The 23,710-nt window shown below is 37.2% G+C and overlaps 1 protein-coding gene across 4 annotated transcripts in view; it reads right to left on the bottom strand.

Annotated features, from left to right (window-relative positions):
- WDR7 (WD repeat domain 7) overlaps positions 1 to 23,710 on the bottom strand; it is a 287,515-nt gene that overhangs the window by 139,782 nt on the left and 124,023 nt on the right. The window lies entirely within an intron of this gene.

Below are 23,710 nucleotides of genomic sequence, written 5' to 3'. Positions count from 1 at the left end.
TCTCTAGTTCTCAAAAATGCACCAGAAGACTCACTTAAAAATACAACAGGCAAAAGAAAATTATAACTATATGTGATGATGGATGCTAAGTAGACTTGTGGGGATCATTTGGAAATATGTACAAATATTGAATCATTGTGTTATATACACAAAACCAACATACTATTGTATGTCAATTATACAATTGAAAAATCACATGAAATGAGTTGAAGACTAAATGAATTAAAGACTAAGATATGAACAAAGAACAAGGGCAATAAATAGGAAACAAATATGGCAGATATTAGTTCAACTGTATCAATATCATTTTTAATGTCAATGGTCAAAAACTCTGGTGAAGACAGACATCATCCATGTTTATATCAGATAAAGTTTAGCAATATAGAGTGTTCAAAATTTAAATTATCTGAAAGTGAACGAAATCCCATATGCACCAATTTATGCCTATTTAGCAAAAAATTCCAATTTTTGTGATCCTCATTAAAAGTGCTTTCCAAGTGGAAAAAAAATTCACCAGGGGAAGAGGAAGGGAAGACAATAAAATGGCATTCAAAGTGCTTCCTCCAAAGTACTGCTGTTTTTGTCTTTAAGAAATTTTAGGAAGGACAGAAAGCTATTCAATACTTTTTATATGTCATAGGCATCAATATAGGAAAGTCTTGGTAATTGTAGGATAATAGCTTAGGAATATAAACTAACAATCAATCTTCTACTTAAGTAAAATGTGGATTATTCTTATTTTAAAAAAAGATTTTAGAAGTTACAGGATCTTCACAGAAATGGAAGTTGATTTGTTTGATAGAGTAAATACACACAAAGGACCATCTGCTACGACTCGATGCTTGGAGCGTGTTGGGGCACGCTGATTATCTCCACGGAATTGGTCTTAGAAATTTTAGAAAATGGTTGGAAGTCATGGGAGGTCTTGTTCACCAGTTCCTAGTTTGCTTGAAGAGATTTTCCCTAAGCTCCCCGTCCTGGCCCATCCTTCATTCAGCATTTCCCAGGAGCACTGGAATGACTTTTCTGATGGATGAGTCCAGGATACAGAATTTGTTACGAGTCGTAGCTCAGTGCCTTTCCCTCTCTTTGGAATATGCTCACTTGCAAAGGGCAGATATTCTGCTCTGCTCTCAGTCATGAGTTTTACAGAAGCAGGTGCACAGAGGGGAAAGGCAGAAATGTTCCAGCACAGCCTGTGATGAATAATTAATCTGACTGTAAAATGTATTATAGAAGAACAAAGGGCCAAGAATAACCAAGAGACTTCTGAAGAAGAGCGAAGCTATGCCCTGGATATAAAGATTAATTATAAAGCTATAGTAATTAAAACAGCACGTTTTGGTGAAGGAATAGATACATTTACTAATACAATAAAATAAGAAGCCAAAAAACAGAGTCAAGACGCATCTACATTGGTGTCCGGTACTGAAAATATTGGGGGTGGGGCACTTTCTGAAGAATATGATTCTCTAACCACTATGCTCTTCACCTGAAACAAACATAAAATAATACTGAATGTAAACCGTAATTGAAAAATAAAATTTTTTAAAAAGAAAAGATACATATATGTACATATATTATGAAAAAAAAGTTTAGTTTATTTATATGAATAAAAATGAAACTGGAACTCTACTGTATACCATACACAAAAAAGCAACTACAAGTAGATGAAGAACTTATATGTCAGTAAAAATAGTTTAAACTTTTGGGTAAAAGCAGATGATAGAAGAATTAATTGTTAAGTTCCTAAAAGCACTAGTCAAAAGGAAAGAAGAATAAATTAAATGACATAAAAATAAAAGACAACTTTTTATCAGAGCTACCTTACAGAAATGTAAATATAAGGTACAAACCAAGAGAAGATGTTTAATATGAATATAACTTACAAACTATTAGTATTCTAAACGCAACTAGAAAGACAAATGATCCAGTTAAAAAAAAATGGGCAAAAGACTTGAACAGACATTTCACAGAAGAGGAAACACACACTCAACTCATTAGTAAGCAAGTCAATGCCAATCAGGGTCACAATAAGGTACCATTTTCTATTCTTTTAAATGGCAAAATTGTACATGTCAACTGTTGGAGAAGATGTAGATCAATAGAAACTGTTATATACTTTGGATAAGAATCTTATTCTGTGCAATCAAGTTGATCATTTGCATATCCTAAAACACAGTGAATAACAGTCATAGGTATATATTCTAGGGAAAATCATATGCAGGTGTGTAGAAAGCATGGATAAGAGTGTGCAAAGCAGTATTGTTTGTAATCACAAAAACAAAAAACCCTAATAACTCAAATGTTCATTTACAGAAAATGAATAGACAAAGTATGCTCCCCCCCACTTACTATTAGTAAGTAGTAAAAATAACTGAACTATAGCTACATACAACATAAATGGATCTTTATAATACAAACTATTATAAAAATACTAGTGAAAAATGCAAGTACAAGATGATTGTATATACTGTGACAGCTTTTTATGAAGTTTAAAACAGTGAAACTAAGCAATATATTGAGACAAAACAAATAAACACAAGCAAAAAGACAATAGACAAAATTCCAAAGAGTGGTTGTCTCTAAGAGCAGGCAGGAGGATGGAAAAGGGAAGAACACACATGTAGATGTAAATGATCAGCAATATTATAGTTCTTGGTTTAGATGGTGTGGTGGGTTCAAGTGTGATACAGTAACTAAAGTCAGTTAATTGATTATATAAAATATATTTTAAATTGATTAAATCAAATAAAACAGATAATTTAATTTAATGGATCAACCATGATGGTTTGTGTATGTTTGGTTTTCTGCCTATGTTAAAGAGGGGATACATCTTGAACGAAAGCAGAAATGAAAAGGAACATTATTTATATATACCTTATGCAACCTTTTAAACTATTAAATCTGAGGTTAAGAATAATGCTTCTGATATAAGGCAAAACAAGGGAGAAAACATTAGGATATAAAATTGTGTGTTCCCTATAATAACTTAAAAAATTCATAGAAATGAAGACAAAAAAATGCATCACTATGTTAACAGTTACTGTGGTGGGGCGGTGGTAGTCCATATTTCTTTACCTTTTCTTTTTCTAACATTTCTGCAAGGGAATTTACATTACTCTTATAATGTTAAAAAGTATTTAGAACTTCATACATACAAAGGAAAATAATCTTTTAGGAAATTTTCATATTTTGCCTAAGCTCTTCATTTCCCTATAAACCAATAACTAATGTTTACAAGTTTACCAATAATTCAATGAGTTTATGCCTATTTGTATATTTATATAGGATAAACATGTTAACTTAATGTTAGAACCTGCCAACATGTCAACTCTCAGTATAATTCAACGTGTAAGAAAAGTTTTTAAAAATCATGCTGCAGTACTTATTTAGTTGAAGCCATTAAGTTCATCAGCAAAAATATCTGCATTTTTTATTGTGAATGAATAAATATAAATATCCACAGGTACTCAGGACTCTAAATATTGTAGTCCATATACCCCTATATGTGTAAGTATTATGTGTGTGTCTTTCACACATGAACATTTATATTTGTAATATACTTGTGTAAGCCTTTACATCAATGTGTTCTTCTGCAAAATTAAAATTAATGTTAACCTCTTGATACTTGGGTAAATATGAAAATACAGTAAATTTCTAAGATGGCCATTAAAACAGATAGAATTGTTATTTACTAGAAAGGATGTACCCGAGATGCTTTCTTACAGGACACAATCAATGAATTGATGAATTATAAGTAACTTCTAGTTCCGGCTCTCTTGCCAGCTGAAGGCTCAACTACCCAGAAAATAGTTCTGGGCCATCCCACAGTTACCTACAGGTACAGGACTGTACATTTGTATGAGAATCTATCCCTGTTTCCCCACCATTGCTGGTAAGGAAGACAACTCGTTTTGAATAGGTATCACATCTCAGGCATTACAGTAGGTATCTTGCACATATGAGGCAGTGTGGCATACTAGAAGAGTCTAAGCTTTGGCATTATCACACCAAATTTGGATTCCAGCCTTTCTGCACCCAACAGAGGCAACTGATCGATATTTCTCTCCCACCAATGTCTGTCTGTCTGTCTGTCTCTCTCTTTCTCTCTTTGAAATCAATAAACATATCCTAAGGCAAGAGAATAAAAAAATGATGCTGAATTAAATTGGGTCTCTTGGTATATATAGATTTGTTAAATAAGCATAGAGTTTGAACAAAGTGGGGAAAGGTCAATAAGTATAGGTTTTTATGTGAACAATTACAGAGAAACTTTATAACTTTTAAAATAAGCATATGTATAATCTTTGCTTGAAAGTAATGAAAGTCTTGCTTTAAAATATTTCATATATTTCTAACTTTTTCACTTAACCTAGTATATATATCACTATAAAATGTCAAAAATTTTAAGCTAATAAAATATCAAATCATTACAGTGATGCTTATGGTTAACATGTTCTACACACTAAATATGCAAAATATTTCCCATCACATGTGGCTTAAATTCCTTAAAATGGAGACTCTGTAAACATCACTCAGTTCTAATTCTAATTCATGAGAACCTGTGTGTCTGACTTTAAAACACAGCTTGTGTCTCATCTTTTTCCAGTTTTAAGTACATGCACCAAAATTAAAATTAGTGCCAAATAACTGAATCAGTGAAACTTTCTTTTAAAGTTTTTTCTATGGAGACAATTTCGATGTCCACAATGCTGGGTGTGCCCTAAGAAAAAAATTATTAAATTAATAAGCTGGTTAAGAGGCAAATTCTTAAATAACACTTAGAATTTTGCCTGAATAGAAATGTTCTAATTTCTTCATTTTACATCAATCTATAGCTATCTCTGTCATACAACAGAAGTATGTCAGCTCTTAATGTCTGTTTTATAAAACAAATCAAAGTGCTCACTTAAAGTGGTTAAATGTATGTTACATGAATTTCACCTCAATAAAAAATCAAAATCTTTCGATATATAAACCTAATTCTAAAGACATTTTTTCACTTATTTTTCCCATATATTTTTTTCTTAAGTCCACTAGTAATGATTTGATAAAGTGGCATTTTTTAATATACTAATCAAAATGAGAGGTTATAAAACTTGTTTAAAATTTCACAATAGCAAATTGTTAAACGGATTCAGCTTGTGACATTTTTACTTAAATTTGCTGGTGATTACAGTTGATGAGAAACATTAATAAATCCAATAACATTTTTCCACACGGCCATTTTGAAATGTCAGCCATCGCTAATCGATAGCCTTCTCTGACTGGTCACAGTTGCTCACAAAGTGGTCACAATGACTGATTCTGAGATCCCTTTGCAGGTCATACCCCTAAAAAGCTTAATCCAAACAGTTACTGGCATGGTGTGTTCATGCTTCTTCATCAGGGAAGGAGCCAATCATCTCAATAGCAACGGCCAAGTTCACATAATGCAAATGACTAAAAAGTGAGCCTCTTTTAAAGTAACATCCCCAAATTAAATTACACTTAGCTGCAATGACATCTGTCATTCAACAGATGTCAACTCATGAATCTGACAAAGGACAAGTTGTTTATGCAAATTTGTTGTGTGACAGATGTTTATCGGTCACAGCTCTGAGTAGTCACCTTTGCTACAAGATACCGAGTGATTTTTTTTTGTTGTTAAACTCTAAATATTCACAAGAGGATAAATATACAAATAAAAAGTATAATCCTATTAAGTCTAATAAAATAGTCTCAGGAAAATAGTGTCAATTTACTCTAATTTGAAGTTATATGTTGGTATAAAATTTCCCATTGACCAATGGGTTAAACTCTCTTTTAGAAGTTTTAATTGAAAGGTTACTTTCAAAGAGATGAAAATTATTAAAAAGCATAAATCATTAAAACAAAATAATTCTTTCTGTTCATATTATCTTCTTTTACTAATAGTTTATGAGAAAAATTAAAAGAGAGGCAAGAAAGAATTCATATATTCATATTTAGCATTCGAAGAGATTAAGTCTATTTCAGATTTAAAAAAAAAAAAGGACATACTTATGTGGTTGTTTTTTATTCAATAGCTATTGCTGAAGCTGGTGGATGGCTTCTCAAGGAGTAATTAAACGCATATTAAAAGCTTCTTTGATCTCCGTAAGGCTGTCTGGTGAGGGAACTGCATCCCAAAATGTGTGCTGACAGGATGGGCCCTATCCTCTGAAATGAAGCCCAGCAGGAGCGCTGTCCAGGGGCTGAAGCCTGTGGCACCAGCATTGTCCCCAGCAGTGGCTGGTCAGGAGTGGCAGATGGTTTCATTTGTTCTACATTTTCACCCTTCACCAAAATTTAGGTGAATCTTGGCCAGAGATGAGAGGAAAGTACTGTTACTGCACCTGTTGCTTTTACTTCAAAAAGAACCGACTCCAGTTGGAAAAGAATAAGGAAAAATCTGTTAAATTTGGCTTTAGCTGGTCAATAAAACATTACGAGTAGGCTGGCTATTTGACTACTTTTATATGATTATACAAATCTATTAGTCTTCACATTTTCTTCTTTTCTTTAAAATTAAATTCATGAAGCTTTAAAAAATACACCTCATAGTTAAAGAAATTATATTTATAAATTGGTAAGGTCCTTTACATAGTTCACAAATCATATGGTCAACTGCAAATATCTAAATATCAAAAATAATCAAAATATCAATACCAGCAGGGCTTGGATTCTTACTTTTCTATCCCAAACTAAGTTTTCTTAAAGTGGTATTTTAAAATAATATGATGCATAAATAATCTTATACATACTTGATCTACTATTCTTTTGCTAAACCATAGTAACACAATACCTAAGTTTTAAGTCAAGCATTTGTACATTCTTATAAATACTCCATCAATAAATATTTGTCACGAAAATCACGACATAGGCAGTCATAAATAGAAATTTCTATATATTGTTGAGATATATATGTATATATAACTTTCTGATGCCCATGGGCAAATGGTTATATCTGCTCTATCACATGACAATCATCCAGTTGATCATGCTTGAGGTGACCCCTGAAAACCCGGAAGATGATTACTGCTGTTGTTTACTAATTAAAAAGTTACATATTTCTAATACCACTGCAACTCAATGCATTTCAAGAATGACTTAAGACTCTTTTCAATGCTTGTAGGTTAGGCTCAGAATCACAAATTTAAAACTCCTTTTCTTAAATCTATACTGTCCATACATGCAATGTATTCTGATTTCAGCAAGGCATCTGAAGAAATCTCTTGGAGTATTTGTATGAGCAGGATGGGGAAATCTGAGCCGGAGGACACTGCAGAAGGGCTGGTTCACACTGAGTTGGAAAAGTAAACCTACATGGTAATGTCAGTGCTGGTGAGGAGGTGGAGCAGCTCCCAGCCATGAGATAGTTAGCATACAGCACATAGAAGGCTGTTTATCACCTTCAGGAAGGACCCAAGGCTGAAGAAATGACTGACTCACTGGAGAGCAGAGAGAAGATCCCTAGTCTCAATGATGGGCTGAAGCCAACAAGACAAAAATGAAAAAAACATAAATATCAAGCCCTGTTTCTTTTTGTGTTATTTGTTTTTGTTAATATTCACCGAGGATATATTTTCCATTGATTTTTCAGAGAGTGGAATGGGTGTGTGGGGGAGGAGAAAGAGAAAGAGGGGGGAGTAGAGAAATTGAAATTCAAACCTGCACTACTTATAAAAATGGGGTTTAGGTGATTTCATATTTAGTAATAGTCAAAAATGTGGGATGCTTCGTAAAAAAACAACTTAATTTTAGAATTATGGAATTCAGATAAAGGAAACTAACAGTCCTATAATAAAGCACTTCTACAACAAAATACATCATTTTACTTCAATTGATATTTGTGAATGTAAGCATTTATATTGGAATGTTTTATTAAACACTAGAGGCCCAATGCACGAAATTCATACAAGAGTAGGCTTTCCTTCCCCAGGCAGCCGGCACCAGTTTCCCTCTGGCATCTGGGACCTGGGCTTCCCTCGTAGGAACAGCTTTATCTGAAAGGATGACCGGTCTAATTAGCATATTATGTTTTTATTATTATAGATTAGGTAATAATTAGCTTATTTTCATTGTAAACCTAGAGAACTTCAAATAATTAGAATGTTTTAAATACAATTAAGCAAATACCACTCTAAGAAAATTTAGAGTATTACTTAGCTCTTAGCTATCTGTGTATCCATCTATTGAGCTCTCCTGGCACTGCCTTAGTTCAGGCCCTCCTCAGCTGCACTGCAGCACCCTCCTAACTGCTTTCCCTGCCCTCCTTAACTGTGGACCTCCACCCGCATTGAGCCCCAATATATTCAGCACTATAGCCAGTGTGTTTTCACTAACGGAAAATCACATTTACCTGGCTTAAAAGTCTTCAATGGTTTCTGACTATCCCCTGAATAAGGATAAAGCAGCTCAGCCTGCCCAACAAAGCCTTTCATTATCGGGCCTCCTTCAGTATCATCTCTTATCCGTCCCACCCCCACCCCCGCTCTGTACACATTCATAGTGAACCACTTACACTTCCCCCCAAATACCACACCACTTCTTGCTCTATCCCTCCCAAACCTTGACACCAGCTTGGAAAGTGTTCCCCTCTGTCCTTTTTGCCTGGCTAATTCCCTCGAGTTCAGTGATGCTCAACTAGTGTGTTGTGAGCCCCCACAGGACCTCCCAGACCTGTCTGGCTACACTAGGAACATGCTTCTGCAGGGGCACACATCTGCCAGATGCACCGCAGTGCTAGCAGGAGTGAATACTGCACATTAAACAGTAAAAAGTGTGCTGTGACATTGGCAGGATCCTCTAAAAGATCATCTATTTACTGGAAGGGGCAAAAACTTCCATGTGAAGAGGGACAACCAAGATGGCGGCATAGTTGTAAACACCAGAACTTGCTGCCTCGCACAACCACATTAAAACTACAACTAAAAGACAAAATGAGTATCATCCACAACCACGGGAAGGCTGGCTGAGTGGAAATTCTACAACTAGAAGGAAAGAGAAAAGCGCAGAGTCTGGTAGGAGGTGCAGAGGTGTGAAAGTATAGAGGTACAGCGGCACGTGTGAAAGGGGCTGGCAGCTGGGTACGCTATTGTCTTTTTCAATCGGGAGGGATATACAAGCTCCCGACTGCTCCGAACTCCAGTTCCAGGTGAGAATTTGGGGACCCAGACTCATACAGAGAGAAACTGTACTATCTGGCATCAGGCTGGAACGTGAGGGCGGCTTTCTCTCAGAGGTGCTTGCAGCATTCATTGTTCCTGCACGGGGGCATGGTTCACAGACCCCGGGACCACACCGAGGCAGAGCAGACTGGCAGACATTGTGGTTTGCTCTGCCCTGGTGATTCCATGAGACCCTGCCCCACCCAATTTACAACCCCACCCAAGCTGTGCAGAGGCTTTTGCATACGAATGGCCTGACCTTTCTCCACCTAAAAACCTGTCAAACTGTAGCTGGGTCAGAGAACCCCAGAGCTTCCAAAAGAAGGCCTCAGGCTCGTCAGCAGCCTGCATTACTTCACAGCTGTGCTTCATCTGGGTAACCCCAAACAAAGAGGAGGAATCTGCAGATCTCTCTGTAGCTCCTGCTGGGTGGCATCAGGCAGTAGCTGACTTTGCACCTGGTTGGAGATCCAAGAGCCAGTCTACCCAGTGGTCAGAGTGAGACCATCCAGATTACAACTCTTCACATCCATAAGAAACACACTCAGGGGGGCAGACTCAGTGAGCGCCAAAGCCCCATTGAAGCAAGTCCTGCCCCATAAGGGTGTCTCCTGCAAAGCAGCTCTCCCATTGTAGACACAGCTGGTCCTCACAGCCAATTGGCCTGGAGGTCAATTCCTCCCAGTGATACCAACAGCAATCAAGGCTTAACTACAACAAGACTGTGCACATAGCCCACAAAGGGGTGCACCAAGAGTGTCCACCTCAGGTAATTAGGGAGGCTGAGCCACTGGGCCCTATAGAACACCTAGCACACAAAGCCACTCTATCAACATTTTGGGAAGCAGCCAAAATGCGGAGACAAAGAAACATGTCATAAATGAAAGAAATGGTGGAAAGCAAACTACTGGACATAGAGTCCAAAACCATGGTTATAAGGTTACTCAATAATCTTCTAGAAACCTCTGAGAAATATAGTGAGACCCTCAAGGATATGAAAAAGGACCAATTAGAAATTAAGCATACACTGACTGAAATAACTGAAATAAAGAATAATATACAGAGATCCAACAGCAGACTAGAGGATTGCAAGAATCAAGTCAAAGATTTGAAATACGAAGAAGCAAAAAACACCCAACCAGAAAAGCAAAAGGAAAAAAGAATCCAAAAATATGAAGATAGTGCAAGGAGCCTCTGGAACAACTTCAAGCGTACCAACATCCGAATTATAGGGGTGCCAGAAGAAGAGAGAGAGCAAGATATTGAAAACCCATTTGAAGAAATCATGAGAGAAAACTTTCCCTACCTGGTGAAAGAAATAGACTTCCAAGTCCGGGAAGCACAGAGAACCCCAAACAAAAGGAATCCAAAGAGGACCACACCAAGACACATCATAATTAAAATGCAAAGGGCAAAAGACAAAGAGAGAATATTAAAAGCAGCAAGAGAAAAACAGTTAGGTACCTACAAGGGAGTACCCATACGACTGTCAGCTGATTTCTCAACAGAAACCATGCAGGCCAGAAGGGAGTGGCGAGAAATATTCAAAGTGATGAATAGCAAGAACCTACAACCAACATTATTCTACCCAGCAAAGCTATCATGTAGAATTGAAGGTCAGATAAAGAGCTTCACAGATAAGAAAAAGCTAAAGGAGTTCATCACCGCCAAACCAGTATTATATGAAATGCTGAAGGTTATTCTTTAAGAAGAGGAAGAAGAAGAAAAAGGTAAAGATAAGAATTATGAACAACAAAGTGACAGCAAATATATATGTATCAACAAGTAAATCTAAAAATCAAGTGAATAAAAAATCTGACAAACAGAATAAACTAGTGAATAGAATAGAATCAGGGGCATAGAAAGGGAGTGGACTGACAATTCTCGGGGGGAAGGAGGTGTGGGGGGTGCAGGAAGAGACTGAACAAAAATCGTACACCTATGGATGAGGACAGTGTGTGTGTGGGGCGGGGGGGGGGGGGTGGTAAGGGCAGGAGGTGGGGTGGGAACCGGGTGGAGGGGAGCTATGGGGGGAAAAAGAGGAACAACTGTAATAATCTGAACAATAAAGATTTATTTTTTAAAAAAAACACAAAAAACAAAACTTCCACGTGAAAATATGTAATTTGGTCAGACACACACCTTAGCATCACAAGTAGCAAAGGCACCAGGTGCTGTGCACAGAGATAACCTGGAGGTGGCGCTGTAGCCGTGATTACTACTACTGACGGGTTTGTTTGTTGTCTTGATAATTCTTGAGCTGTAATGCTAGAATTGTCTTTATATGCTGCTTCCTGTTCTTCAATTCTCTTCCCTAATCTCTAAGTTGGTGGATAAATTCATCATGAGAAAACAATGAGTAAGGCGTTAGCAATACTTGTGCAGGTAATGGCTATAAAGTGATGACAAACCAAATTATAAAAAATCCAAATTTATCATGAGAAATAGCTTTCCATGATCAGGAGAATGGCCCATTCCATAGTGTATTGTATGCAGTGAAAACCACAGGAGAGTATAAATGTCACTTTATGATAAATCTTATACATCTTGCACCAAAACATCAAAATTATTTCAGGTGATAGATGGTAACTGAAACACTGTGATGAAATTCAGGTGTGGGAAGGCTCAGGGCACCTGTACGGATTCTCACTGTTTCTTCTAGGTGCTCCCAAATCATATTTTAAAATCTACTGCAGATTTCCAGTATATCTGAACAGTACACTAACCAGTTTAGAGTGTCTTAGATCCATTTATCTCTGTTTTTTAAAAATACTTTTATCCATCTGCAGATTTTTGTTTTCACTCTGCACGTTTTCTCTTTCACAATTAACTAAGAGTGATGCTGTTATCACTGCAGCAAGTTTTTATAAACCTTCAATGCAGTTCACTAGATCATGAAAAAAATAACTTTAAAATATCTGAGTCCCTGAGGGTCGGGGGAGGACAGGAGCGGGCTGGAAGAGGTTAATGGGGGGAAAAAGAAGACTTATGTAATACTTTCAACAATAAAGATTAAAAGAAAAAATATATAGCTGAGTCCCCTTCACTCTTCTACCCACGTCAACTAAGCGAGTTTAACACCTCTCCCCCTCTTTCTATCCTATGCTTCTCGTACCGCACTGGAGCTCTCTCTTCTTGGTCTCCTTTGGAGCACAGCCAGGAAAAAAGATGGGAAGAGAGTGGGCAGGAACACACCCACTTGCTTCTAGTTCATTCTGACTTGGACTTGGTGACATTACACTATCACCTTTAATAGGTGCTCACTTGTTCTACTTTAAAAATGTTTTACATTTATATTTAATTTTAATTTATAGGACTGTACACTGTTTAAAGACTGAAACTGTTCTATAAGTAAGTATAAAAAAGCAGCAGTCCCTCAAACCCATCCCACTGTTCCCTCTGCAAAAACCACCTTTGGCTCTTTCAGAAAATCCTGTGTTGCTACTTTCTAATTTTTCAGTTTTAGGCTTACCTTACCTTTAGGCTTATAATTTCCCACTATGAAAACTGAGTTCTCCATCACATATGCACAACTTACAGGTCTTACGCACATACACACATACCACATTCACACACACTGTCTTCAGTCTTCTTCCTCTGCCTCCCAATTCACTATATCATAGTTATTAAAACTGTATCATACTCAATGTTTATATTTTCACGATGAAGTGCATGCTATTCACGGCCAACCACGTGGTTTATCAATCATGACAACTTTTCCGGTATTCCTTTTTTTCCTCCCTGTTGTTCATAATTGTCTTTAGTTGTTGTTGTTTCCTGGTTTTCTATAGGTTTCAACAATTAACCTCCAAATTCTCATCCCACTGTGTTAATCTGGAATATGGGTACACAGGCTAGGAGCAGAAATCAAGCCCAGCCTGGGAAGTAAAAGAGATCTTGCCAAATATCTGGAACATAGTTCTATGCATTTGAAGAAACCTCAGTAAAATTACTCTGATCATTGAGATCCTTCCCATGAGGAGGTGCTGCTAGACCTTGAAATACAAAGGCTTTTCTCCCAGAAGTCTCTTCTCCCTGTGACCTTCAGGGGGGCTAGGTTCCTGAGGTTACACTCCTAAGCAGTGACGGCTCTCGAGAAAGTGGGATAGGATTTGTAAACCTAAAACAAACAGGGAGCCAGACTCCGTACACCAGGTGGCCTGGATCATTGGATCCCAGGCTTCCTTTCCTCTTGCTCCCTTTTTTTTTGGATGGAGCACCATCTCCACTAGCTTCTGATAAAAGAGCATGAGTGGTACTTTTTTTTTTTTTTGAGATTTTGCATTCTGAAAATATTTTCATTCTACTCTCACACTTAGTTGATATTCTGGTGTGGTACACCTAATTCTACTTTTGAACGTATGCTTTTAAGAACTGAGCTAATAAGTAAGCATCTGCAAGGATGAGATCTCCATTCAAGATTTCTCGCCTTTCTTCCTTTGAAAGGCTGTTACAAATAGTGTGGTGAAGATTTGCTTTTATCCTTTAGACTTTATCGTCTTCTAAAAATGCTTTCCTAAGTCTAGCAGTGACTCAACTACATGGTCCTATCAGAACCTGCAGAAATCTTACCGCATCATTCTCTCCCTCCCGTTCCTCACTGGTCACCACTGGCCAAACCGGGTCTCAAAATGTAAATGAACTCTCCCCTGGCTGCCATAAGTGTAAGGAAATATCTTCTCTTAAGGCTGTTTTTATTTCCACTTCACCAAACGATTCACTCTTCTTGTTCAGATTCAACTCAGACAAGTGATGTGGTAAAGAAAAGCCAACACAAAAGTAGTTAAGAAGATATAACTCATCTACATTTCATGAGCCAGCTTTTAGAAATTTCTGAAGATTAGCATGGAACTTTGAATGTAGCTTATTTCTCTATCAATAAAGTATAAATATGTCTCATCAATTTATATTCCTAGGAGTGATGATTAAACTACTTAGAATAAACATCAAGTCATCTAGAAGAACTGACTTATAAGTTAGTTACAAACCATTTATTCTATTTATTAAACAAATCACTTACCGATGGCAATGAGGGAAGAAAGAAAGGCAGGTAACATTACTTGAGCACTTATTATGTGCCAGTTCCTCTACTAAGAAGGCATGCGCCATCTCATTCAATCCTCCATGCAACCTTACTACCCTCACATTGCAGGTGAGAAAACTGAGGCTTGGCGTGGGCAAGTACCTTGCACATAAGCAGGGAAGCTGAGATTTGAGCACAAGAGACACTGGAGCCTCTGCTGCAACCGTATATATTTTAAATATTCTAATTTTATATTTCCTATTGCAGACCAGCTTTTCATCTAGCTGATTTTACTGCTTCATTTTGTTTTTCCACTTCTATGAAATCTATGGATTCGCTTTTAGACATACATATGAAATTTAAATTTTACATCACAGTAGCATGAGTTATTACACCTTCAGGAATAACTGTTATTAAGGTAAAAAATTTCCCACAAATAATAAACAGAATCTGCCCTGACGGGTTTGGTTCAGTGGATAGAGCATCGGCCTGCGGACTGAAGGGTCCCAGGTTCAATTCCGGTCAAGGGCATGTACCTTGGTTGCAGGCACATCCCCAGTAGGGGGTGTGCAAGAGGCAGCTGATCGATGTTTCTCTCTCATCGATATTTCTAACTCTCTATCCCTCTCCCTTCCTCTCTGTAAAAATCAATGAAATATATATTTTTTTAAAAAATAAACAGGATCAGTCATCAGTCTGCCCTTTGGAGCAAAAACTCCACCCTCTACTCAGCGTCTGTAAGTGCACAGTACCTAGTAGGTAGTCACAAACACCTGTTGAATAAAAAAAAGACCATGAAGGTAGAATTAAGCACATTGGGCATGAAGCCAATACCTTTCATCAACATTTTAAATCCTTTCCATATCTGTTTAATAATAAACCCTGTTTTCAAGTAACATATAGCACATGATGCAAAATCTGGTACGTTCCCAAGGAACATGTCTGACCTGATAGCGGAGCCTCGTGCCTGGGCGGCACTGCAGTCCTTCAGCCACAGGCAACTATGCTTCTTCTCAACTCTCCACAGGCTTCACTTCCAAGTCTCTAAACTAACAGTTCGACTCAAAAGCTTTTCCCAGTCTGTCCACCTCTGCCCCAAATGCAGGCTTACCTCTTTCATAAAATTCCTACCCTTAGCTCATCCATAGTTCTTGGAATTCTCATCTAAAGCCTATCGTATGTACATGTATGTTGTGTATGTGTGTGCGCACAGCTATGTGAAAACACACAGCCTCTAAAATCAGACCTCACCTTCTCAAGTAACTGGTTGATGTATTAAATCCTACCTGTAATGTGCTGATAAAAAAAAAAAAATACAAGGTGCATGTTAATGTTCTTGTTGAATTAAATGAAACAATCCTTACACTTCTTTTACCAGTACCAAAGACATTGAAAATATATATACAAAAGGACAAAGGGAGAGTAGCTGATTCAGTTTCTCTGAATCCTTTGAAATTAGGTTTACTTCATTTAAGTCACCCCTCCATATTTAGGGCATATAGTTATAAAAATGAAGAGATGGGTATGTATTCGTACTTGATTTTTATCCTCTTTATGAGGGAGAACCCCTCTTTCTGGTATATCACATGAGGAGAAAATACATTCAGGTTCATGACTGTCTTCACCTCAAGTAAATGTTAACTTTCATTTGTGCTTAAAAATTTCAAATTGCACTGGCTGGTGTGGCTCATTGGTGAGCGTCATCCCATGCACTAAAAGATCGCTGGTTTGATTCCTGGTCAGGGCACATGCCCAGGTAGTGGGCTTGATCTCTGTCTCCCTCTCCTTTCCTCTCTTTCTAAAATCAATAAAAACACATTAAAAATTTCAAATTAAAAATAAAAAAGCCTTTATGTTTGACAATTAATTTTAATCCAAGAAATCATGGGGAAATTATTCAAGCATGCTAGTAGTCAATTTGATTATCTTTTTGTATATTAAAAGTGACCATAAGATAACAGAAAGAACTCTTCAAAATGCCACATCCATTTTAAAACCTGTTCTTCCTTTTTAACATGGCTTGCACAGTAAAAGTAATCATTCACAGGTGTGACATCAAGTCTGTGAGTTATGAGACATTGTTGTCATTACATTTGTGAATTACAACTTTTGGTCATATGGGTTTGTTATCAATTATAAAGGCAATTCATGTAATATACAGATATACAATAGTGTGCCACAATCTAATGCAATTCATTCTTATCCATGAGGTGTTATTATATAGCTCACAAAAGGTCGAACTTTAAGTTCATCCTGAAGATTATCCACTCATAAGAAAGGCTTTTTTTTTTTTTTAACAGGCCCTACATTCTTATCTAAGTATTCCTGGTTTTTCTTATTTTGTCTAAATTTATCAAAAAGAATATATAAAAGAGAACCTATGTAATACTTTCAACAATTAAGGTTTTTTTTTAAAAAAAAAATCTGAAAACCAAACCTTAAGCTTTTGTGATTGAATATTATATATGTGCCGGTGCATTTATGTGTGTAATTTTATATGAACATAAAATTCTTTTAATTTTATCTAGGAAATATGTAAAATTACTTCCTGTACTAATTATCTATGTTTCTTTTTAAAGGAAACAGAAAGTCTTTTTTCTACATTGTAAATATTTCCGGGTACTACATAAAAAAACTATCACTAGCCCTAGTTGATTTGGCTCAGTGGATAGAGCATCGGCCCATGGACTGAAGGGTCCCCAATTCGATTCCGGTCGAGGGTACATACCTCGTACCTCGGTTGCAGGCTTGATCCCGGCCCCAGTCCAGGCTCACGTGGGAAGCAACCAATCAATGTGTCTCTCTTACATGGGTGATTCTCTCTCTCGGACTCTCTCCCTCCTTTCCACTCTCTCTAAAAAAATCAATGAAAAAATATCCTTGGGTGAGGATTAACAACAACAACAATTTATAACTATATTAAAAATTAAAATAGGAGTTTCTATAACACACACAGAGAAAACGATATGTCATAATGAATATATTTGTTTCTCGGTTTTCTTATAAGGTTTTTTAAATCACATGGACTTGAACAAATGACTTCCATTTAAGAGCACAAGATTTAAAGATAGATGACCTGGATTCAAATCCTGACTCTGCCATTCCAGACTGTCTGTGGCCTTGACTTGGAGGTGACCTAACCATTCTGTGACTCATTTTCCTCTCTTGTAAAATGGAAGTGAGAATGAGGCTCTATTACAATGAGTTGCTATGAGTAAAAAGAGCCTAGAGCACAACCTGACACATACTAAATACTCAATAGATGCTGATGAATTATTGTGATAGCTAATATTTTAAGTCCCTGATTTTTAGATGAGTTTGCTAAGATAATGTCAATGATTATTTATTTGGCCAACCTCTTGCAGAAGTGTTATATGCAAACAGGCTATATATACACACATTAAAAAATACAAGTGCTATTATTGGAAAATATCATTATGCAAGACTCAGTGCCAAGGCAACAGTTGATTAATGTATGTTATGGACAATATTTAATTCCTTTAAATACACAAACACTTTCTTGGTCAAAATACACTGATGTGAAGTATATTTTCCATTTGTAAAAGTCTAAAACTTTTTAAACAGAAACTGAACGTTCAAATGGTGTTTATTAGCTGTGCTTTGTCCTTGCTCTCTTGCCTCTTTTCCTTTTGTGCTTTTTCTTAGGCAAGTCACCCCAGGCCAAGCCTTTAACCATCAGCCTGAACACATTAAATTGGAGTGTGTAACTTGCAATTTTCAACAGACGGTAAAAAGCAAGTCTTCTTGGTGCTAAATAACTGATTGCGGGCACCCAGAGGAATGCCACAGACACACCACGTATGCCACCACACAGCAGGACTCCACTCTCATTCTTCAGTGGAGTGTGTTTAAATGTCAAGCCTCCTGGAAAAACCCTGCCTTTCTCTCCTTCCTGTGGGCATCTCCCCCTTCTCCTCTTTCCACCTCCCACACCGGCCCCCTTGCTGCTCCTGCAGTGGGCCACCAAGCCCCAGAGCGGTCTCGTGGAGAACAGCTACCCTGGTATCGCTAGCTCCTGTAAAACCACACGATTTGGGGTTTTCATTGACAGAGGTGGGTGGGCCTAGAAACGAGGTGGCATAATCCCCAGGGCAATGAGAAAGACATGCAAAGAAGGAAGAAAAGCATGGACAAAAAGAGAGCAACCAAAATCGGGGTTCACAGACTTACATCAGCACATCGCCACTGCCTGGTCAGCACGGACCACAGACCAGGGACTCCACAGGAGCTCTGAGAGCTGTTCCTCCGATTGCGCACCCACAGTAGCACTTCCCACCTTCTACCCTCTAACTAAGATTGCAGCCGTAGCCAGTTTGGCTCAGTGAACAGAGCATGGCCTGCGGACTGGGGAATCCCGGGTTCGATTCCGGTCAAGGACACATGCCTGGGTTGCAGGCTTGATCCCCACTAGAGGGCGTGCAGGAGGCAGCCAATCAATGATTCTCTCTCATCATTGATGTTTCTATCTCTCTTGCCCTCTCCCTCTCCCTTCCTCCCTGAAACCAATAAAAAATAAATTAAAAAAAGATATCAGTTACCAAACACGTTTGCCCCAGGTATTTTTTCCTATTTTTCTCACCCAAATCCTATGGGTCACCTCTTTCCCTAATTTTGGAGATATATTATTTTTCAAAAGAAAAAGACTTTTAAATGGGAATCAACAGTGACTAATCAGTAGATCTAATCATGCTCTTAGATCTGTTCCAAGTCTCATTTTCACAATATCAAGACCACAGTTTATCTGGAAATAAGTCTATTCCTTCACTAATCTGTTGCTTTTTGAGCCATTAAATACCCACTAAGAAGGGGGAAGGTTAAAGATGTGTACACACACACACACACACGCCCAGATGTATGTTATATAAGAATAGGAGATCGATATATATATATATATATATATATATATATATATATACTAAATAGTAAATATATATAATTAAACATATAGTCGCCGAAACCGGTTTGGCTCAGTGGATAGAGCGTTGGCCTGTGGACTGAAAGGTCCCAGGTTCAATTCCGGTCAAGGGCACGTACCTGGGTTGCGGGCACATCCCCAGTAGGAGATGAGCAAGAGGCAGCTGATCGATGTTTCTCTCTCATCGATGTTTCTAACTCTCTAGCTCTCTTTCTTCCTCTCTGTAAAAAATCAATAAAATATATTTAAAAACAACAACAACAACAAAAAAAAACATATAGTCTATAGTACATAAGAAATGCTATTTGAGATATGAGTTATGTTATGGTTCCACTAACTCAATCATTTGTTCAACCAGCATTAATTGAGAAAATGCTATGTACTGGGTACTATTTTAAAGCTAGAAATATAAAGAGGCAAAAGTCACATGCCTACACATGACAAGGAAGGGGCAGTGAAATAGTCACTCAACAGTATCACAGCAGAAGTGCACACAGGCATTGGGGAGATCCTACATAAGAGGGTTAGAGGAATTTGGGAAGACAGTGTCACCCAAGCTGGGTTTGAAGGGAACCCAGAGAACTTAACCACAAGGCTAAGAGAGATGAGAATATCCCAGCTAGACGGAGAGGAACATGCAAAGTATGAGTCATGAAATAGGAGACTCTGGGGAAAAGTTCCGTATTGCTTAGCAGCTGGTAAAGCTAGGGGTCAGTCTTCAAAGGGCTCTCTATATCTGGCTAAGGTGTTCGGATTTTGTGGTATAATCAATGGGAAGCCATTAAGCAGCAATTAAAGAGGGTGAAGGGAGATGAACTGGCTTCTGAAACTCTCAGAGTGACGGAAAATATGAGCTGGAGAAGGATAAGGGAATGAAGAAAGGGAGATGGATACAGAAGAATATAATAATAATCCAAAGTAGAAAAAACTGAACGTGTGGACCTAGGTATTCTCTGTGGACATGGCGAACAGAAAGCTCGTCGAGAGCTATTTAACATGCACCTTTACAAGAACTGGCACCAACTCTGTGTGGACACAGCAGAGAAGAGGTGAAGCCCGTTTATTTCTGGAGTCAGTTTATTTCTGGTGTCTCAGTTGGGATTTTGGGTGGCTAATGGTATCCACCCCTAGTGATGGCTTTCAATGAGATCTATATATATAAAAGCCTAAGTGACCCTTAGGACCGAACAACCAGAATGACCAGAACAACCGGTCAACCAGTTGCTATAACACACACTGACCACCAGGGGGCAGATGCTAAATGCAGGAGCTGCCCCCTGGTGGTCAGTGTGCTCCCACAGCCAACCTCCCGCAGCCAGCCAACCTCCCACAGTCCCTCCCCATCTCCTCCCCCCCCCCCCCCAACCCTGGCCAGCAGGATCCGATTGGCCCAGCCCCAATTGGGACTGGGCAAGATGGCCCCAATTGGCCCTGATCACCAGCCAGGTCTACGGACCCCACCCATGCACAAATTTGTGCACCGGGCCTCTAGTATAAATATAAAAGGAAATGAGTTCTAGGAAGAAATATGAGCTTATTCTGGACTTGGAATTCAGGCATCTGTGGAACACTGAGGCAAGAGTATATATGAACCTGATTCTCAGAAGAAAACCCTAGGTTACAGACACATAATGGATCATCATTAACATGCAAGTGGTAGTCCAAACCAAAGAAAAGGGAAGGTCAGTCACCCAGAGGGACAATATGAAAAAAAAAAATGACTAAAACCCATAACTTGGTTGTATTCCTGTCAGGAAACCCCAAATATCATATGCAGAAATATTCTACTTAACAGCTTGTCAACATACAACTAGAACCAAGAGTCAAACACTAAACAAAAAATTATTTTAATTTACATTGTCTTCCCCTAGATAGAAAAAGGTATAAAAAGGTAAATTATTTGGAGTGATATGTTTCATCCAGAAAACTATAAAATCCACACTTTTATTTTTCTTAATATCTTTGTTCATGAAAACTACATGGAACATAAACCAGTGTTCATGATTTGTAATTATCCAAAAACCTTTATATAGTAAATTTATATTTTGTAGTAGCTAATATTCTGAAGGCAAAAGTAAGGGGAGTGATCACAATTCAAAACTCACATAGATCTAACTGTGAGTTATTTAGATTAAATTTTAGGCTGTTAATTATAAATTAAAGAGTGAGATTCATGGATAATTAAGACCATTACAAACTTTTGAACAATAATAAATACAGTGGCAGAGCTGCCTCAAACCGATTGTCGGACTTCAGTGGTAAGGCCAGGGAGGGTTGGGGGACAGGAGGGAGGGGAGTAAGAGATCAACCGAAGGACTTGTATGCATCCATATAACCATAACTAATGGACATAAGACACTGGGGGGTAAGGGAGGGCAGGGGCTTGTCAAGGGTGGGGGGGAAAAAAGGACACTTATGTAATACCCTTTGTAATACTTTTAGTGAAAAAAAAAATAAAAATAAAAAATAAAAAAAATAAAAATAAAAAAAAGAGTGAGAAAGGGAAAGGGTGCAGTGTAGAAGTTTTGCTAATTATAAGGCCCCTGGCTCTCTGCTTAGAAAGTACTTTTGATTTCTGAATACATAATGTCATAAATTTTGCTCTTTGAAACTTATATGTACTTTAACAGAATGAATTTCCTATCTTTCAGCCAAAACAAATGTATAAACATTTTATGAATAAAGCTTTTAGTAAATGGTAAAATGTACAAATCAATACTCAGTCTCAGACTAGATGTCCTTGTCAGCTCAATCTTAACATACTAAAGATGTTGACTTTTAGTTATGAATATATGTTAAGATGTCTGTTTTATACTGATGACTTCAAAAGCTAGACAGAACAATAAATATTTCACTTTATATGTATGCAATAAAATAACTGTTTAGTAATAAACACTACTTATATTACGGTTTTATATCACAGTAGTCTGAAATAATGGTTAAAAATTTAAGGAACAAATAAATATGTGAGATTTTTTTTGTCTCTAAAGAAGATAATCTGTGGTCTACATTTAAATAACAAGTTTGCATTTTAAATATTAAGATAAGATATCCAGCAAATTCCAGGCTTATGCCTGATGTCATAACAATAAAGGTAGACTCTGTCATCACCTTACATTTCAAAAGAAAATGAAAATCTGCCAAAGTTTAAGGAGTTTAAGAATGTGAGGCAGGGTGGGGTGGTGCGTAAGACCACACATAAGCTTTGGAATCAGGCAGGACTCACTTGAAGTCCCAGATCTATCACTTGTTAAGTATGGGACCTTATAAAAGTGACCTCTCCAGGCTGGTTTCCTCACCGACATAGCTGGGAAAATACAGGTATCCACTTTAGAGAAATGCTGTCAGAGTCGAGTGTAAAGTGCTTGGATATTGTAAATTATCAATAGATGTAACTTTCCATTTCTCTTAACCTTTCCTATTTTTTTTCTTTTATCCATAGCACTTCTCACCTTTTAAAATAATAAATTTAAATTTTAAAAAAAATACAACAGACCCATATCTAGATCCATATCTGCTTTTGTTGTAAACAGTTGAATCTATCAACTGTGCTGGTCATTTGCTATCAAGTTGTCTCTCTTTGACAATGTCAGTGACTCCTGACCCTTTATCACTGTTATATGGTCAGTTTGGGTCCTTGCAACATTGAACAAGAGGCAAGACACTGCAGTATGACCCTCAGAAAAATATAGTGACTTTCTTAAATGGATCCACGCAGGTTTGTGAATGAAACCCTTCTTTTAACCTGCACTTAGGGGGAGATTATTTTAAAATGCAACATTTAGTGATGTACAGCTTCATCCTTACACAGAATGCCATCCTTTACAATGATGAAAAATACATAAGGATAATTAACAAAGTTACCTAAAAGGTCTATCTTAAAAAGATAGATTATGATTTATCTAAATTTTTTTCTATGTAAGTCAGTTTTTAGTGAGATTTTTCCCATTAATATAATTATAACCTATTAATATTGTAGTGAAAATAAGAACATATTATTTACAAATATTGATGATAGGTTATTCTATAGAAACATTTAAATTACAATTCTAAAAATAAAAGTATTTATATGAAAAAAAAAAACCATGGGTTTAGAGTAATAGTCTTGTGACTCTGAAATAATCTAGAAACAATCTTAATGCCATTCATTTAACTTGAAAGAAAATACTATTATTGTTAAAACTGATTTTACATAAAGTAGTGCAAAACCTGAAGCAATTTCATTGAAAAAGAAAGTACATTACCATGCATACTATACAATATAAAGAATGGAAGAAGTTTTAATATCTTTCTACATTAAAAACAATATTAATCTGCAAAAATAACTAGTATAGCTTTGATGTGTTATTAAGACATGTGGTTAAAGGAAAGAACTTGATGATCCTCAGAAAGAATGCTAAGAAAAACCGAGTGTATGTGTTGACCGAGGCGCACTGTGGCATTACTTTGTAGAGCCGATCAATAGATATTAGCTTTAAAAAAAGATATAGAAAGGAGCTGCAGCATATTCTTTAAATGACAGCGAGAAGGTTTAAATTGTCTCAATCAAGACTCAATTTTTTCTTCCCAGTTTTTCCA

The sequence above is a fragment of the Myotis yumanensis genome, unplaced genomic scaffold, assembly GCF_028538775.1.
Source record: "Myotis yumanensis isolate MYYU_CA2020_CCGP unplaced genomic scaffold, mMyoYum1.0.hap1 SCAF_7, whole genome shotgun sequence".
NCBI classification, from domain to species: domain Eukaryota; kingdom Metazoa; phylum Chordata; class Mammalia; order Chiroptera; family Vespertilionidae; genus Myotis; species Myotis yumanensis.
This window is presented reverse-complemented; position numbering and strand designations above follow the sequence as displayed.